The sequence below is a fragment of the Topomyia yanbarensis genome, chromosome 2, assembly GCF_030247195.1.
Source record: "Topomyia yanbarensis strain Yona2022 chromosome 2, ASM3024719v1, whole genome shotgun sequence".
NCBI classification, from domain to species: domain Eukaryota; kingdom Metazoa; phylum Arthropoda; class Insecta; order Diptera; family Culicidae; genus Topomyia; species Topomyia yanbarensis.
The window spans coordinates 68,933,894-68,952,303 of record NC_080671.1 but is presented as its reverse complement, the minus strand read 5'-3'; positions in this window follow the sequence as shown (position 1 = coordinate 68,952,303).

Below are 18,410 nucleotides of genomic sequence, written 5' to 3'. Positions count from 1 at the left end.
ATTCTCCTAGTCGACACTGCTGCAGGTAATTTACGGATAACAGTGTAAAGTTCTTCCTTCCTGCGACCAGAGTAAACCATATACACCTATAGCTCAGCATAAACGAACGTAACTGCTTGGGGCTATTTCCGAAGGCAAAATAATGACAAAAGTTGCCTAATAACAGTCAGCAAAGGTGTTAAATAAATGGCTTGGAGTGAGGACACTGTAGCCCAATGAAAATTAGTACTTTACAGCACATTTCTTGCTTCGGTACTATTTCAAATAATGTTTTCCAGTTTTCACCATAAAATACTTTGGTTACTTATTCTCGTCTAAATGTTTATACGTAAACTATGGCATACACACTTGTTTTTGCAATTGATTGGCATCCTTTGAAACCTTCAGGATTAGTTACTTATGATTGGCAAGTATTACTAAGCTTCTTTTTCGATTCCGAATGTCCTCACATTTCTTTTAACCCTCCGGAAGTCGCGCAAATGGCTCACTGAACGAGCACCCGCTGGTGCCCTAAGACAATTTCGCTAGATTTTCAAAGCAGTGTGCACTCAGTGCACTAGCGCCACTGCCGGAAGGTTGAGTCAGCCCCTTATATTTTATATATAGTGGAATTTCATCAATTTGGATTGCTTACGAAGTTTTGTTAGCTCATTTTCATCCACCCATTACTGCCATTAGTAAAAATGGCGAAAAAGTACTGTTCCGAACCGAATACGCCAAAGATTTCAAATTTTGTACTGCAGGTGAAAATGGATCTTAGACTTAGACAGAAGTCGCCTTTATCCAATTCCATCACCTACGCCATTCAGTTCTGATATCATTCAACACTTTAGCCCAAACAAATCGCTTCGTTTTACAGAACATCAAAAAACACGTTGTTGATATCACGTTGCGTGCACGACATCTGATGAACACTCAATAGTATTCTTTTTTGTGTATTTTTAATTTTTACATGTTAGACAAGACTTTGTTAAGCTGCCGCAATGAGCAGCTTAGTAAAGTAGTGAGTCAAATAAATTAATCAAAATTTTATTAATGAAAAAAAGTCCTATGGTAACGAGACTTATTCAGGGACAAAACAATACAGATTTTACGCTCCACACAATTACAAACGTAGTTTTAGTGTCGATTATAGAGCAAATTGGTAAGCTGCCTCATTGAAAACTGAATTTCCTACGTAACTTATGCTGTTTGACTGTAAGTTTTATTTACAAGATTGTTCCGAACAATGCTTTGGACGCCTGAGCACATAGATTTCTATGTCATAAAACAATAGAAAACATACAACAATCGGAAAGAGTAAGTGAAACTACAATATTAAGATCACCCTTAAGCCATAACACAGCAAGCCATGCAACTGAACAAACTTACTAGATGTGGGTTTTGAAAAAGAGCAAAGGTAAGAACCGAGATTACATCGCTAGCTGGTAGAGAGCGATTAAAACCACACAAAAGGCTCGTCGTCGTTGCCGTCGTTGTCGCTGCTGGTTTACCAAAAACTTACCCCACCGAAAGGGGCGATTTGCTGCTGGAAGCCATCGCATAAAGTGCGGTCCGGGAGCTACCGCCCCCCTGGGACAAGATCCATTAAAACTGTGGCGCAACATCTTAACAGCGGCAGCTCAGCATTCAAAGGAGAAAGAGAAAGAGATAGGCCAGCTGGATGCTATGTACCCAAACTGTACACCGGATGCCACGGTGGATCTATTTGCAGAAGGAAATTCGTAGTTGTTTTAAGTTTGTGGGCTGTGGTACCGTTTGTTTCCGTTTTCCGGACGCGTTATCCCCTGCAAGCAATATCAGACCGACGAAGGTGCGGTTTATTTCCACCCACTTCCGTTCGATGCACGGGGATGGGGAGGGGTAAGCTATAGTTGGGGCAAATTACATTGCCTCGGCTCCATTGTTCGTGGTAGTAGAGAAATTTTGCACGAGACGTTTGGAGATTATTCAAATTTTCAAACTAGTAGTTCCGGTTTGCTGACTTCAATGAACCCGTGTTCCAACATGGTGCATCTCCAAGGGCTGCCAGGTGGGCGGTAGGCGGGTGAAATGAGTTATTGCTCTTTTTCAAATGACGTTTCTGAGTTTCTGGTGTGCTATATCTAAACGGGCACTTTGGATGGTGGATAAAGTGGGAACGCTTCGACGTCATTTCGCGAACAATTATACGTCACTTTAGAAAGTTTGTAGGTGGCAGTGGAATGATTTTGGATTTTAGGAGCAACTGAGCATCAACAACACTGTGCTCTCATTGTAATCAACCAGAACCGAGGCCATCCGCATTGTTCGCAGTAAGGTTCTACTTTGTCCTTTGAATAAAACTTTTAACGACTTTTACACCAATTAAAGCTGTCTTTCAATCTTTATTTGAAGTTTATTTGACACGGCACGTAGCATTATCTTGAAGGCGTAAATGTGTTTGCTTTATATTGTAAATTTCTTAAAATTAAGGGTTTTTCTTTTGTACATTTTAACGACATTCAATTAGCTAGAAATTACTGGGTAGGGAAAGTGATGAAAATTTGGAGCCATAGTACGCAAGTGAGAGCAAGGATGTGAAGTATGCAGATCGGAAAACTAGAAGTGGAGGGGTCATTAGAACAGGCGTAGGGGAACATGGGGAGACTTGACCAGGTTTTCAGTTAAAACTGCATAAATCTCTAAAAAAGCCTTCAATCCCCCAAAAATCATTCAGATATAATGCGCAAAGTTATTGCGCGTCTTCATGATTTTTTGCAGAATTTTTAATTTAATTTTTGAAAAGTTACAAAAGTTTTTCTGTGATCGTTTTTTCTGGTCAAGTCTCCCCATTGCGGGGAGACTTGACCAAGGCGTGGGGAGACTTGACCAAGAGAATTTTGAAAAATCATAACAAAAAATAATGACATAAAACATACTGTAATTATTTTTTTTCCGTATTGTCGAGATCCTTAGGTAGCAGTAAAAAATATAAAAGGGTTGCATTTGATAAATTTCTATTTTTTAATGAATTTCTTTTTAAGGATTAACTGCACTGCTTGCATTGAGTGTTCACACGTCACAAAATCCGTCCTACTATTGCTAACTTTGTATACTAATACTAAAATATCAAGACTTTTGTTTGAGGTGGGATTTTTTTATGGCGTGATTAACATTAACAGTAGATACCAAAGCATAATAAATATCAGGAATTTTGTATCTTTCTTCAGCTAATTGCCACTTGGTCAAGTCTCCCCATAAAATCTTGGTCAAGTCTCCCCAACATTAGTTATTGCGTTTAATGTCATGCAAATTCTAGTAATAACTATTCCAATGTTCCAGTTTATGTAAAATCATTTCACTGCTTCACAAGGATTAAGATGGTATATTAGTCCTTTAATAGTAATTAGTAGTTGAGTAGATATGTCCATACAAAGTTTGATAAAAAATTACATCATTTAATGCAAATTTATTAATCACGTAATATTTTCTGCAAGGAAAGGATTTTTTACTCCAAACTTTCAAAATTACCTTAAGGGATCGAAACAAGTATAAAAATATTTTTGAAAAAAAATTAAGAATCGAATAGAAGACGCAATAGCCGAAAATAAAATTTTGCGCTTGGTCAAGTCTCCCCATGTTTCCCTAATATCTTACGGGCTTAACTTTTGTCTTCTGCTGATAGGGGTCGAGCTTAGGCAGCATAACTACGAATCACTCAAGTCCACCAGCATGCTTCCTGGTAAAGACAGACTTGTCCCTCTTTACCGTGTCGATGACCAGATATTTGGATCGTGCTTCGGGAAAAGACCTTCGACGATTATCTTCAGCTTACCGGGACACATTTCGGCTGGCAACGTCGAATTGTTCATTTTTACCATCACGACACGGTATGCGTCGCCTAGGGATTGGCGTCTACTTCTCGGCACAGCTCTTTGTGGCAATCTGATTTGCTAAGTCTGTTTTCCCGTATTAAAGCAGCCCTGGCTTCCCGAAACGCTGCTTTGCGCTCTTCTTTTTCTGGCTCTGATATTTCTCTCTGATCCTGCCTTTCTCGCCCTGAGACAAGTAGCGCATAGCGTACCAAGCGTCTCGTTCCACCAGCAAGCTAGACGCCGTCTATTGCGTGGGTCCAGCTTTCGCGGCATTGTGGCGTCATAAGCCGCCACAATCCCTTTTTTTGTCGGCCGCATCAACGTTCTCGGTCCCTCCGTTCGGCTCAAGTGCCTCAACGAAGAGGTCTTTGTTGAAGGTTTTCATCTTCCACTTTCGTTAGCATTCTCCGTGCTGCAGCAGGGGTCCGTTGACCGATACGGTACCGAATCGCGAGGGGACCCGGGGCTATTACAACATTGGAGATAATTCGGACCCCCTGGATTTTTCAGAAACTCATAAGTCTTTCTGATTGTCGTACATATTCGTGGAATCGCTATTCTAAAACATTAACTTTGGCAACTGAATCCAATTCTTTGTTCTTTTTAAAAAGGAAATACGAGTTTCATTTTATTGTCATCCACAAAACAAAAATCATTATAATGGTAAAAACATGATTACAGCAAAAAATAATAGTGGAAAAAAAATCAAGTAAGTGTTTTGGAAAGCTCGAGGCTTCTATTTTATGAAATGATTTTTGTTTGGGTGAAAACAGAGATATTTTCAAGACGCTCACCACTTTTGTGCGAAATGAGCGTACGGGGCTATTCGGACCCCCTATTCCATCAACCACCGTTCAGCGGCTTGCGGCTACGAACACGATTGCACACGCCACAGCAAAGAAAATAAATGATGCGCCAATCAACAGCCGTGATTAACAAGACTAAGTTTTTGTAACGCAATTCATTTTTTTGCTTCTTAAGGAGTTTCTCAAATAAATATTTCAGAGGTAAACTTAATTCCATTTAAATAAAAATATAAAAATTTACGGTCTGAACTGCTCCGTAGAGAGGTCCGAATTACCCGTTCATTGCAAAACGATGGAAAAATGTACTGTTTAGCAAATCGCCGCCTAGTGCTGCCATGGAGTGGTGCAAATGAACTTTTATGGCACCAAAATGTAGCTGAGGTGTCAAACTAACAATTAGGACCTTTGACCGGTAATTTTTTTCACATCTATCCACCTAAAAGGGCGATTTGCTTAGGTAGGTCCGAATAGCCCTGGATTCCCCTATACCTTTCGCATACTCTCCATCGCCGTCAATTAAGGGTGTGACGTCGATGATAGACTTCGTCCTGTCTCTCCCAAATGTGCTAACAGAATCTTCATTGCACAATCGTACGTCTAACTTCGCTAGAGTTTTCTGCAGGAGTCACCCTCTTGTGTTGGTTACTCTACTGCCTCACTCCACAGCCCTGGCGTTGAAATCACCACCAGTGACTACCGGCTTCCGAGCGATCAACTGCTCGGAATTAGGCTGAACTGCTCCACTGTCCACATTGGAGGAGCGTAACAGCTACACACGAAAACGCCGCTGATTTTGGCAATCACGAGGCCCTCGTATGAGCCTTCCCCCACTTCTTGAATGTGGAATCCTCTAATAACTTCTATCACAGCCGTTACCGATCTATCTGCTACCCAGTTTCCTTTGTCAGGGGCACTTGATACGGCTCTGCAATCAAAGCGACGTCACACATAATTTCTGTCGTAGACTGCCACAAGAGTGGCTCTGCGGTGTCACAGTGATTCAGATTTATCTCCATTACCGTTGGCCTGCCATCGCCTTCTTGTAGGCTGGACATTGAAAGCCACCCATCTGATGGTCGTTTCCGTCAGTTGGAGTGGAAAATATGCACTTCCGTCTCTGCGTGCAGTCTCTCGCAAGATAGCCCGTCTTCCCGCATTCCAGCACATCGTGGATCTATCCGAGCCTTTGCAAGCCCCTGCCAAATGTCCAAATCCCAAACACTTGAAGCATTTCTTCGCTTCGTGGGGCGGCTCTCAATGGGCATCTCGACCATCCAACAGTAACCTTGCCTACCTCTAGCGTCATGTCGGCAGCGATCACTGGTAAACGAATTATCGCTTTCTGAGTTCCTCCGTATCCCTTCTTTACCGGGATCGTCATGTGCACCTCGCCCAGGTTACACTGCTGCTTCAGTGCACACAATCACCATCTTCGGGTTTAAGGTTTTAACTTCTGCCTTTTCACTCATTGATTGGGTAATAGTCTCCTGCAACATCGAGTTGCTAGGAAGGAGGATCCTCCTTCAACTCAAACAGCATCTCGTCTTTTTGGGTATGCCTGATTCTTCCGACGTTTTCCCCCAAATCCCTCAGCTCTGGGTCCTCTCTTACCTTCTTGAGCAGCGTTGCATACGTCATCGCGTCATTGGCTTTGACGAGCACGGTATCTCCATTTGGAACCTTCTGATAAGCCGGAGGGTATACATTTCTCTTCAGCTTCCCTTTCCGCACTTTCTTCTGCTTTTGCTGTTTCCCGTATTTCTTCTTCCGACCTCAAACGATACTCCAGCTTTTTCCCTGTTGGATGACGCCCTTTCCGTTGGCAACAACAGCGTCTTTGAGCGTCTGCCTCTTGGGCCCGCTTGCTCTTCCATCTCCTTGCGAGGCTCTTATCCTCTTTGGAATCGCGGGAAGTGGCGTGTTCTCCACTCTAATCTGCTTCACCTTCCCCTGCTTCGGTGGGGCTAGGAAGATAGTAACCTTAGCCAACGCCAATGCTCGCTCAGCAACATCAGCCCTCCGCGTTGCCGTGCCATACACCTTCACAGCAGACACTAACGCCTTTTGGATTCTGAGATCCATCTCCTTAATGTCCTTATGGACATTGTTTCCAGCGTCCACAAACTTGTGGAGCTCCTCCACCAAGTACTCTGCAGGCACTACTTTTGGCTTCGGTGGGGTGTAACTCATCCCGCTCTGTTCTAGCTGTTGTTGCTGCTGCTTCCCCTCCTCCTGTTCTTGCTGAATGGCTTCAGCTGCTGCTGGTGGTAGTGAGCTCACCAAACCAGCTCTGGCGAACGGATTCGTCGCGCCTGCTTCGTATGTGTGGTTTTCTTCGTTTTTTTCTTTATTTTATTGAATCCCAACGCCGGGCCGCAATCGCCACTCGTTGTATGTAGTCGCCTCCTTTTGAACGTACCCGGATACCTGCCATGGTTTTGACGGGTCGGAGGCAGCCGTGCTGTTAACCCACACGCCATTTCAAGTCGGTGTAATCCTTCCTTACTCAGGGAGTGGAACAGGATGCCTGTCAGCTCAAGGTCGCCGTCCAATTCGTGGTCTGTGTCTTATCCATTGACGTTCGCCATGGTCAGTATGCCATAAACAGGATGTTACTGGTGCCGATCCTGATGTCTCGGTTGGCACTCCGGTTGAGCAAAAGTGCTTTTATTGCTAAGATCTTGAATTACTGAAATCATAGGATCTTTGCAAAAGCAGCACAGATTCTCATTGTCGGAGCTGCTTGTGGAATTTTGGCTTTTTTGGAGATTTAGCAGAGCCCAATCAGTATCGTCTTTACGCATGGGACGCCTGTCCAGGGCCAGTGGCCCGGGGCTTTCAGGGGCCCCCAACATAGAATGAATATTGGATCATTCTGAAGGCTATGTTCCAAAAAAATAGCAGCACTCAATTGTTTATAACTCTTTATCGTGTGGGTAACAATGGATCAGTTGCTCGGATTCACACATTGTACGTTAAAGTGCATCAGACAATTAAGTGGAGTGATGACACTGCATGACCAGGATAGCATTGGACCAATTCAAGCGTCAATCCAAAATTAAAATTTCGATTCAAGTTTCAATTCATTTTGAGCAAAAACAATGAAATGTTTTCTACAACACGTATATAATAAAGTTCGAAAGGCACCAAGCAGAAGCGAAACGAAAAAAATGGTTAAGGAAGCTGTACAGAAAGTGGATGAAGATGTCGAAATTCGATACACAATCCATGTTTGGCAAGTGATCCGCGCATGTGGTAAATTGTCATTTCCCCATCACATCAGGGATTGTGAACGGACACATCTACATGAAAACCTACAAAAATGACTCCTGATCGTCTTGAGGTCTCACGATACTTTTGCAGCCAGATTAGGCATTTTCCATGGTAGTCTGGTACAAGAATAATTATGTTATTTTTGTACGACACTCCGCCTATTTTAGGTCGTCAGAATCAGGAATCAGAATAGACTGCCGCAAATGGAAAGTATGCCGTAGGTAGTCGAGGATTTGTGCCTCACGGAAGCGTGTATTCGATGTGTTTAATATTTCGACTGTTTTATATGACTGGTAATAAAATGAATTTTTTTAACTTAAATTTTTATTCATTTATGTTTGGGTTTACATGTTTTATAATATTGCAGTTTAAGAGATATAGCAGCTGCATTTCGCCTTTCGTGAGCTTCGTTGGTAGATGGTTGCATTTCTGTTTGTTGCTGATTATGATTGAACTGCTAATAGTTGTGATTGTGAATTATTGAAATGAATTGTTTGGGCATATTATTAGGTTCGAGTAATTTCGATGTTTTGCTATATTTGTTTATGTACCAATGAAGGTATTGATTTCGTACATCTGCACTTTCGAAAGGTGAAAAGGATAGGGTTGCTATTGAATTTCTTCTAATTCCGACTTCCAGTTCTGGAGTTACAGGTTGAAGAGTGCAGTCACTTATTAAATTCCCATATAAATCTGAATCAGCGTGTTATCTAAAAGTTCAAAAACTTCATAAAATGTGTTCTAAATTGCTTGGATTTATAGCTTCATCTCACTGATTCCCAATCAAATCCACATTTACCTTTGGGAAAGTGGTTAAGTTCATGAATTTAGTCTCCAGCGAAAGCTACATTACCCCTACTGATTACTACGAAATTTCATTTGAATTGAAATATTGGTTCCGGAGTTATGGGTAAAGCTCATCACGTTTGAATTTCCGATATAATTTTTTATCCTTTTTCCTATAGAAAGGTTATGCAATCACTCTGAAAAGCTGCTTTTTAACCGAGGCGTTAAAAAGCAGTTTTAACAGGCAGGCGTCTCTTATATCATTCGACTCAGTTCGTCGAGTTTGGCACATGTCTGTGTGTATGTGCGTACGTGCATAAGTGATCAACAATCGCACATCAGTTACTCGAAGACGGCCGAACCGATTTTACCAAACTTAGCCTCAAACGAAAGGTACACCTTTCCCATAGTCTGGTATTGAATTTCATTTCGATCCTTTCCGGAGTTATGGATTGAAGAGTGCAGTCACGCAAGGAATTCCCATATTGGCATGTTATCCAAAAGATTCACAACTTCATAAAATGTATTCTAAATTGCTGGTGTTGATGCATAATACCAACTTAGAAATCTAAATACAACAATCAAACCTAAGTATGTAAAATGATAAGCTTTTTAACGCATTAATCCTATGAACTTAAAGCCAAATAAAATCTACCATTATAAACCCCGAATTAAAATAATGAACCACCCTACGAATAAGCTTTGTACACCGAACAGCATTAGCAAACGCACAGTGGAAGTGAACCAAAACAGCGATTGCACAATACAGCCAAACGAACGTTATATCGTACACAGTAAACTGGATGTACCAAGGGAATTGATACTAGCGCTGTACCCAAACAGAAGGTATTACTTGCCCACTAATAAGTGGAAATCTCTTTTATATATATTCTTTATCATGTACAAGGTATTTATAATTGATTCGTAATCACCTAGTTTAGGTAGAGTTATCCTTTCTGGATGCTTATGTACATAGTAAAAATTCCACAAAACTGCACATACTCATCAGTAGGTAACTTGAAACCACCTAAAATTGGTAATATTTAAACAAATCTGAGCGGATATTACCTAGAAATAACCGGAGATGTCGGATATCCACCTGGAGGAGAGAATGGATTTCGAGAGGCGTTAAAACGGTCAAAGGATTTTAGCTGTCCAATCGTGCTGCTGACCCCAGCCCAACCATGCTGAACAGCACAATGGCGGCACCTGCTCATGTTTCGTCTTCATTCCATCTACGCTTACCCAAGATTGATCGTCCGAAGTTTGACGGTGATGATTCATGTTGGCTCGCGTTCCGTGACACGTACACGTCGATGATCATCAGCAACTTAGAAATTCCGACGGTTGCGAAGCTGCAATACAAAAGGGAGAAGCCCGAAAGCCATTCGAGTGCTTAGATATAGAAGCGGACAACTACGCATTGTCTTGGGAAGCATTGTTAAAGCGGTACGAAAACAAGCGGTTCATGAAGCGTCAGCTCTTCCGAGCTCTGTACGATCTCCCACCGGTAAATCATGAAAGCCCCCAAGAAATTCACGCTTTGGCTGACGATTTCGGTACCAACAACCGATTACAGCCAAGGTGGCCGGTTCGATTCCAACCTCGAAGTCGTTCAAGATGGCATAAAAGGTAGCTACCGTTGAATCAAACTACAGTGTTCTGCGTGTTTCGCCTGCCCAAAGAAGTGTTTCCTCTTCCAATGTCCAGTATTTTCCGAGATGACCATCTTCCTGCGCCGTGAGCTGGTTTTCCAAAAGCGCTTATGCTGGAATTGCTTCCGTACTGGATACCAAGCCAGGAACTGTACCTCTAAGTTCTCTTGCCGTTACTGTCACAAAAACATCACTCCCTGCTACACGAGTCAGCACCGCAGAAGATGCCATCGACTCCTGTTATCGAGGAAAGTCAGCCGATTCCTTCGACGTCCGCCATCGCTGACCCCTCCAACTCGGTGAAGTCGAACAGCCAAGTGAGCCTATCGAACCAGGCTGAGCACAGCACAGTTTTACTGGAAACTGTTAACCTCCTCGTCGTAGATCAGAAAGGCAAAGAAATACCCTTACGTGCACTCCTTGATTCCGGATCTACGTGCAACTTCATCACTAAGAAGCTTGCAAATTCCCTGAATCTCCGTTACACCAAGGTGAATATCGCAGTAGCAGGTATCGGTGAATCCATCAAGCAGATTGATCGCCAGGTGACTGCTATGATCAAATCAAAGACGACTCCGTACTCCACCAAGCTTAAGTTCCTGATCCTCAAGAGACCGACGGTCAACCTTCCGACCGTTCCGTTCGATATTTCCGCGTAGTACCTTCCAAAGTTGTCGCTGGCAGATCCCAGCTTCCACATCCCATCCGACATCGACATCGTTGTTAAAGGTGAAGCGTACCACGAACTGCACTATTGCAGCAAGGTTTCCCTGGGATATGGACTACCGTTGCTGATAGAAACAGAGCACAACGGGAAAATTTTCTCCAAGGAGGTTTCCAAAATATCCCAAGGGAATCCCCTTCCAGCGTCGAAACTGTACCAAGACGGCATCATCAGAGTCGGCGGGAGACTCGAGCACACCGCAACTTCCGGCGATTTGAAGTATCCAACTTGGCAGCTTGCCAAGCTCCCGATATCCGTGATACTATCCGAGCACTATCTCAAACAACAGCCACACGCAAAACCGCAACGGACACTAACCACGATGCGTCAGAAACTCTGGATGATTGAAGGACGCGATCTCGTTCCCCATAAGTACCATCAGTGGCTCACGTTTTTCCACGGCAAGCACCCTTTGATCCAGCAAACCGTAGCAGATTTGCTATCCTCACGACTCACGCCTACCGGACCATTTTCCGTATAAGCTATGTACACCGAACAGTATTAGCAAACGCACAGTTGAAGTGAACCAACACAGCGTTCGCACAATACATCCAAACGAACGTTATACCGTAGGTACAACCGTCAGCTGTGGAAGACGGAGTATGCAAAAAATCAGTTGACAAAAGCAGTCGAAAACAATATCCCGATCGAGTCAGTACAGTGCTTGTGTACCCCAAATATAAATCCGTCGTCGCAAGTGATAATTTGGCTACAATATTGGCTATTGTGAACATTTCCTCTCAATAAACCCTGAGTGCAGTGAAGACTTTAGCTACCGAAGAAAGTCACCTGTGAGTGGAAAAATTCTACGTGACAGAAACCCTATTGAAAAACGGAATGGTGTGACGACGAAAATTGATAGTGCGTGGGATTATTTGTTCTCCGACGATTCATCCTGGGTCGTCCTTATGTAGACGGAAGAAAACCCTCCGCAAACGGAACTCCATGTAAGTCGCCCCAACAGCTGGTGTTTATGGTTTCAGCATAAAGCAGCAGGTTTCCTGAATTGAATTCACATCTGAAATGTCTTCTTCGGTTTTCTCAAATTAAGTCTCCAGTGAACGCTACAACATTCTTATTGATTGCTATTAAATTCCACTGGAATCGGAGTTGTGGTTCCTGTGTTACAGGTTGAAGTACGAGGGCCTAAGCGAAATACCCATATAAACCGGTATAATAATTATCTAAGGGCCGATTTCTTCACCGTCGCTTAACTTTTAAACCAGGTTCACCAGTACGTTTAAACCTGGCTCAAACGTTAAGCGAGGGTGAAGAAATGTAATGATGTAAAACTAATTAGGATGATTTCCTGAAACAGTTGGTCCAGGTCTCTAATTGCAAATCATCGTCTCTTTGACCACATTGAGTACCGAGCGTGGCGAGCCACTGGCTAAAGCACTGCACTGGGTGATTACCAAGATTTGGGAGGAGTGGATGGAAGGTGTCGTGTGTCCTATCTACAAAAAGGGCGACAAGCTGGATTGCTGTAATTACCGAGCAATCACCCTGCTGAACGCCGCCTACAAGGTACTCTCCCAAATACTATGCCGTCGACTATCACCAATTGCAAGAGAGTTCGTGGGGCAGTACCAGGCGGGTTTCATGAGCGAATGATCTACCACGGACCAGGTGCTCTTCGTCAAGTACTGCAGAAATGCCGCGAGTACAATGTGCCCACACATCATTTGTTCATCGACTTCAAAGCCGCATACGACACTATCGATCGAGATCAGCTATGGCAGATTATGCACGAGTACGGATTCCCGGACAAACTGACGCGATTAGTGAAGGCGACGATGGATCGGGTGATGTGCGTAGTACGTGTCTCAGGAACGCTCTCGAGTCCCTTCGAATCACGCAGAGGGTTACGGCAAGGTGATGGTCTCTCGTGTCTGTTATTCAACATCGCGCTGGAAGGTGTAATAAGAAGAGCAGGGATCGACACGAGTGGTACGATTTTCACAAAGTCCGTTCAGCTACTTGGCTTCGCCGATGAAGCCTACATCAGACTGAAAAGAGAAGCCAAGCGGGTCGGACTTGCCATCAACACGTCGAAGACAAAGTACATGATAGGAAGAGGTTCACGAGAAGAGAATGAGAACCACCCGCTTCGAGTTTGCATCGGTGGCGACGAAATCGAGGTGGTTGAAGAGTTCGTGTACTTGGGCTCACTGGTGACCGCCGACAATGATACCAGCAGAGAGATTCGTAGACGCATCGTGGCAGGAAATCGTGCTTACTTTGGCCTCCGCAAGACACTTCGGTCGAACAGAGTTCGCCGTCGTACGAAGTTGACCATCTACAAGACGCTGATTAGACCGGTAGTTCTCTACGGGCAAGAGACCTGGACCATGCTCGTGGAGGACCAACGCGCACTTGGTGTCTTCGAACGGAAAGTGCTGCGTACCATCTACGGTGGAGTACAGATGGAAGACGGCACATGGAGACGGCGAATGAACCATGAGTTGCATCAGCTGTTGGGGGAGCCGCCCATCTGTCATACCGCGAAAATCGGACGACTACGGTGGGCCGGGCACGTAGCCAGAATGTCGGACAATAGCCCGGTGAAAACGGTTTTCAATTGCAATCCTACCGGTACAAGAAGACGTGGCGCGCAGCGAGCACGATGGATCGACCAGGTGGAAGATGATTTGCGGACCCTTCGCAGACTGCGTGGCTGGCGACGCGCGGCCATGGACCGAGTGGAATGGAGGAATCTTTTGTTTACGGCACAGGCCACTTCGGCCTTAATCTGTTAATAAATAAAAATACAACCACCCTGCATGCCTAAATCATTTAGCAAGAAGACAACATGGAACTAATGCTAAATAAGCGAGTTAAGTATGATAGGTTTTGTGTCAAGAGTTTCAGCGGCGAAATGTTGCTTATCACGTTCGTGGCTGGCGAGCCATTGTATATAGGTGCAAGGTGTCCTAATAATGTAATAGACATTTCCACAATTTTATCGAACATAACCAGCCATTGAGTCACAATTTGGATAAAGGCACAATTGCACTGCTAGGTGGATTGAAACAGATTTTTATTTTCATGCAATAATACAACATTGGAAGTAGAAACGTATTTCCGGAGGCTTCGTGAAAAAAATGCAGATTCTTCCTAAAGGACAGAAATCCGCTGGAATAAATAAGGTGGTGGACATTTTCAAAAACAATAATCTGTCAAATTTTGCCAAGAAATATCTCGTGTGGTAGATCATCTGGTCCTATGGCTTAAAGAGTGACATTTATATCGCCAATGGAACCATCAACCAGCAAATTCATGTGCCTGTAAAAACGTTGCCTTTCGTCAAGCAACACAATTGTTCTGTTCTGTTTTGACCGGATTTGACATCTTGCAATTACGGAAAAAGTTTGTAGACGTGGTGGTGGCTAAGGACATGAACCATGATTTTGTTTTTAGATAAAAAATTTGACCGATTTACACACATTCTTGTTTGACCAATTATTGATCATAACACCCTTTAGTAATCATGTTTGAGTAACACGTTCGAAACAGTAGTGTCAGGTCGTGTCGTTCACGTACCATTCACATCGATGTCGGCGAACAGGATGATCCTTTACGCTCCTTGTCTCCCACCTTCGGATCTACGATGGATCTCCCATGAGCAGGTGAGTGAGCATAGTAGAAGACCGATAGATAGTAGGCTTAGAATAAACTTTAAATAAGGGGTAATAATAGATTCTCTTTATTATATTTGAATTAATTAAATTTGATAACCTTCCGGCACTCGCGCTAGTGCACTGAGTGCACGTCGCTCTGAAAATCCAGCGAAATTGTCTTTAAGTACTAGCGGCTGTTAGTTCAATGAACCATTTACGCAACCTCCGGAGGGTTCAAAGAAACCCATAAATTCCCAAACTTCGGAACGGCCCCGACTTCGCGCTTCGTATACTTCTATGAGAGAATTATACGCACAAGTGGACATATGATAAAATTTTGTTATCAAAATAATACAATTTATGAGGACAAGCTACATTTAATAAATTCTGACCTCAAAATTGGTCATGCTTTTCGTAGATACAATGGATCATTTGAGATTTTCTTGTTTTACAATTGGAATAATATTAAATAATAAATGTAACAGAATAATAAATTCACAATTGGAATAATATTTTTTTTAAATGGATGATAATTTTTTAATTCAGTTAATGTTTGAATTGCATGTTTGTGAACACGGTATTCAACTTGGATCGTCAAGAAACCGATTTGACTGAAGGATCATTTTCCAAATGCCAATATTATATAAAAAAAAGCATCCTGTACAAACACTTCCATGCCACAGTGCCACGCCTGGGACGCACACTATATAGCCGCTACAATGCTACACCCACAAACCGTTTCCGTTTTTTTCCGCAAAGGAAATGAGCTGTGCGACTTTGGAATTTTTTTCCTAGCAACCATTAGTTATGTTTTCAGTGTAAAAAATAAGGGAAAAGGCTCTGGTAAAAAACACGAGCCATAACGGGGCAAAAGGAGATTCCCACAGTTTGAATTCCTTTTTATTTTTTTCTCACTAAATAGAACCGACTTTGGTCTAGAAATAGGGCGTGAAATGGCGAATTCTGGCAACAGCTGCGAGCCACCGCTGCTAGGAGGGTTCCGACTTTAAATCTCGCAGTGTTCAAAAGTAGAATGCGGAAACCATTTTCGACTGCTTTTGGGATTTTATTATGTGGGTGTAACTCGCTTTAGTGCAGATTCGTTCAAGCAAAGCAAATTCGAACGGAGGAAAAACAATTAAGCGCCTATCTTCAAAGTGGGTTTGATGAAATGTTCCTGCGAAATTCAATTGATGAAAGTGAAGTGTAGCACGCCGAACCAATTTCGGGGACCATTTGTTTCATAATGGTGCTACAATTACTACTAAATCCCTTACATAAGTCTCGAAAACGAATGGAACATTTTGTGCAAAAGAATGCCATCGCCTTCTACACTAAGCTCATTCATCTTCATAAAATAAATCTTCATTCAAGTTCCTTTTCCGTATTGTTAAAACAATTCCATTTATATTATGCATATACCTATGCGCACGTTTTCCACTACGCTTTTAATTCACACATTCACCTCCCCAAAACCTACCTTACCCAAACTAGGAGTCTGTTTCCCTTTCTGGCTGTAACCGTGAATGGAAGAAAAAACGGATCTTCTAATCCTCTAACTGAGCTTCATTACACAATATTTAGAGATAGCTTAGCACCCACGCTAAATACGTATAAGAATCTAGCATTCGACCCAATACTATAGCAAAGTATAAAAGGATACTGCACCCGGGCAAATCGGAACAGACGAAGAAGGATTATGCTTTTCTTAGACGTTCCGCTTGGAATTATTCTTTTCGGTCTCTTTGTTTCGTTACCCAGCTGAAGAGCTTATCGTCTCTTTTTTATGTTTCTTATACAGAAAACGTGACTTTGAAAGGAATTGGTAATCAGTAATAACAGTATTACACACGACAACTCTTTTATGATTTTCAATAGAACTTATTCGTAAATAACTCGGTTGTTTTTATATTTGCTCCAATTATTTGCAAAACCATCCAAATATGCTTTGAGGATAAGATTTTTAAAAAAGCATCATGCGAATCTATTGTTTGTGGTGACATTGCTTCTGAGAAGATGTTGGAGAAAATCAATACAACTGCGCAGAAAAAAATATACAAAAATATCAGAAAAATTATTTCAGATGACAGATGAATTGATTCTCTATACTTATGTACCGTTCCAATCAGCTCCTTATGGTATTTTTCTTAAATAAAAGGTTGGGTTTGGTAGACTTTTTGTATGATTTCATCGAGTGCCTATCGATATCCATTTATTAACGAAACGAAATCCCTTCATTTAATCTTCTCCATGATGCATTTTATTATTTCACTGAAAGCACAGTAATCAAAACGAAATCGTTTACTAGGACCGGGTTTTTTCATTCAGTCTATTGATTATAGTAATGTGGAAAACCAAGACCATTAATGATATTCCAATCTTACACCAATGAGTTTTGAATTTATTTCAAGGCTTATCTAAAAAATTCGCATTCGTCAGAGTTCATTGTAAAAGAGTTCTAACTAACGAGTACTCAGAGTAAGAGAGCTGCGGAAAGAAAAACAGTACTTTTTAGCGATGTATTCCTGGACATTGTACGGCAACACGTCCAGTATTATCTCACAGCAAAAACCAGTTCTAATCCATCTAGTGGTGCAATTGTGCCTTTCTCAATTATCCAAACTATGATTTAATAGCTGAATATGTTCAACATAACATTGTGAAAATATCCGGGACCAGAAGCCAGAACTGAATGAAATTTAATAGCAGTAATAAATGGGAGTATTATATCTTTCATTTTATTTCAAACTTGTAAAACAGCTAAAATTCGCTGGAAAATATGTGTGATGTTAGCTTAGGAACATGGCGAATTCCCCGGGGGCATCAAGGTGGCCAATGTGATAAAAGCTTCTTTTATTAGTTAGTAGAGGCAAATTCATGTCAGTTATATTAGAATTTGCTCAGCGACTGGCTCGTAGCCAGGATTTTGTTTCGAAAGGTGCTTAAAAATTATTGCATAAATGTTTTAATTCTGATGACTTGAGATAGTCACTGAAAACTGAATATAATTATGAAAAGTTCTTAGCAGACTTCCCATGAACATCGACAAGTTTGTACCTGTGTACAAAATTTCGTGCACGCGTTCAACCTCAAACATGCTTCGTCTCGATGCACAGGTTCGCCTTGAACAGTTCGCTTGAGTTCAAGCGAACGATGTGCAAACTTTAGTTCAAGCATCCATGTACGTACTCCGGGTAGGGTTCGTCGCAGTGCGAATGTGGGCGGTAAATGGATAGTCCGCACCGCAACCGCAAAAAAAATAATAAAACCGCACCGCAACCGCGCTGCATTTACCGCACCGCACCGCGCGGTAATGCGGTAAAAGTTTGTATTTTTGAAAAGTGTGTTTAAAAATTATTAATTGATTTGTATTACTATATATAATAAAAAATTATTTCCTATTTACACGAACATCAACTTTGACGGACTCCTCAGATTGTAACATTTATTAAAAAATGTCAACTTTGCGAGTTTTATTAATAAAATGCCGTACATCTTGAGATAATTACGTTCGAAACAAGGTAAATATTAGCATAGCACTGAAGTCCTATGAAATGTAGCTGTATTTCATCATTATGCATACAAAAACGTTCTTCCGCTGCAATTAATAGGAAAACTTTTAATTTAATTATTAGAAATCATTCTACACATAACTTAACAGGTATCCATTCCATCTCAACCGGTGCAGAGTTGTTGAAGGACATTTGAAA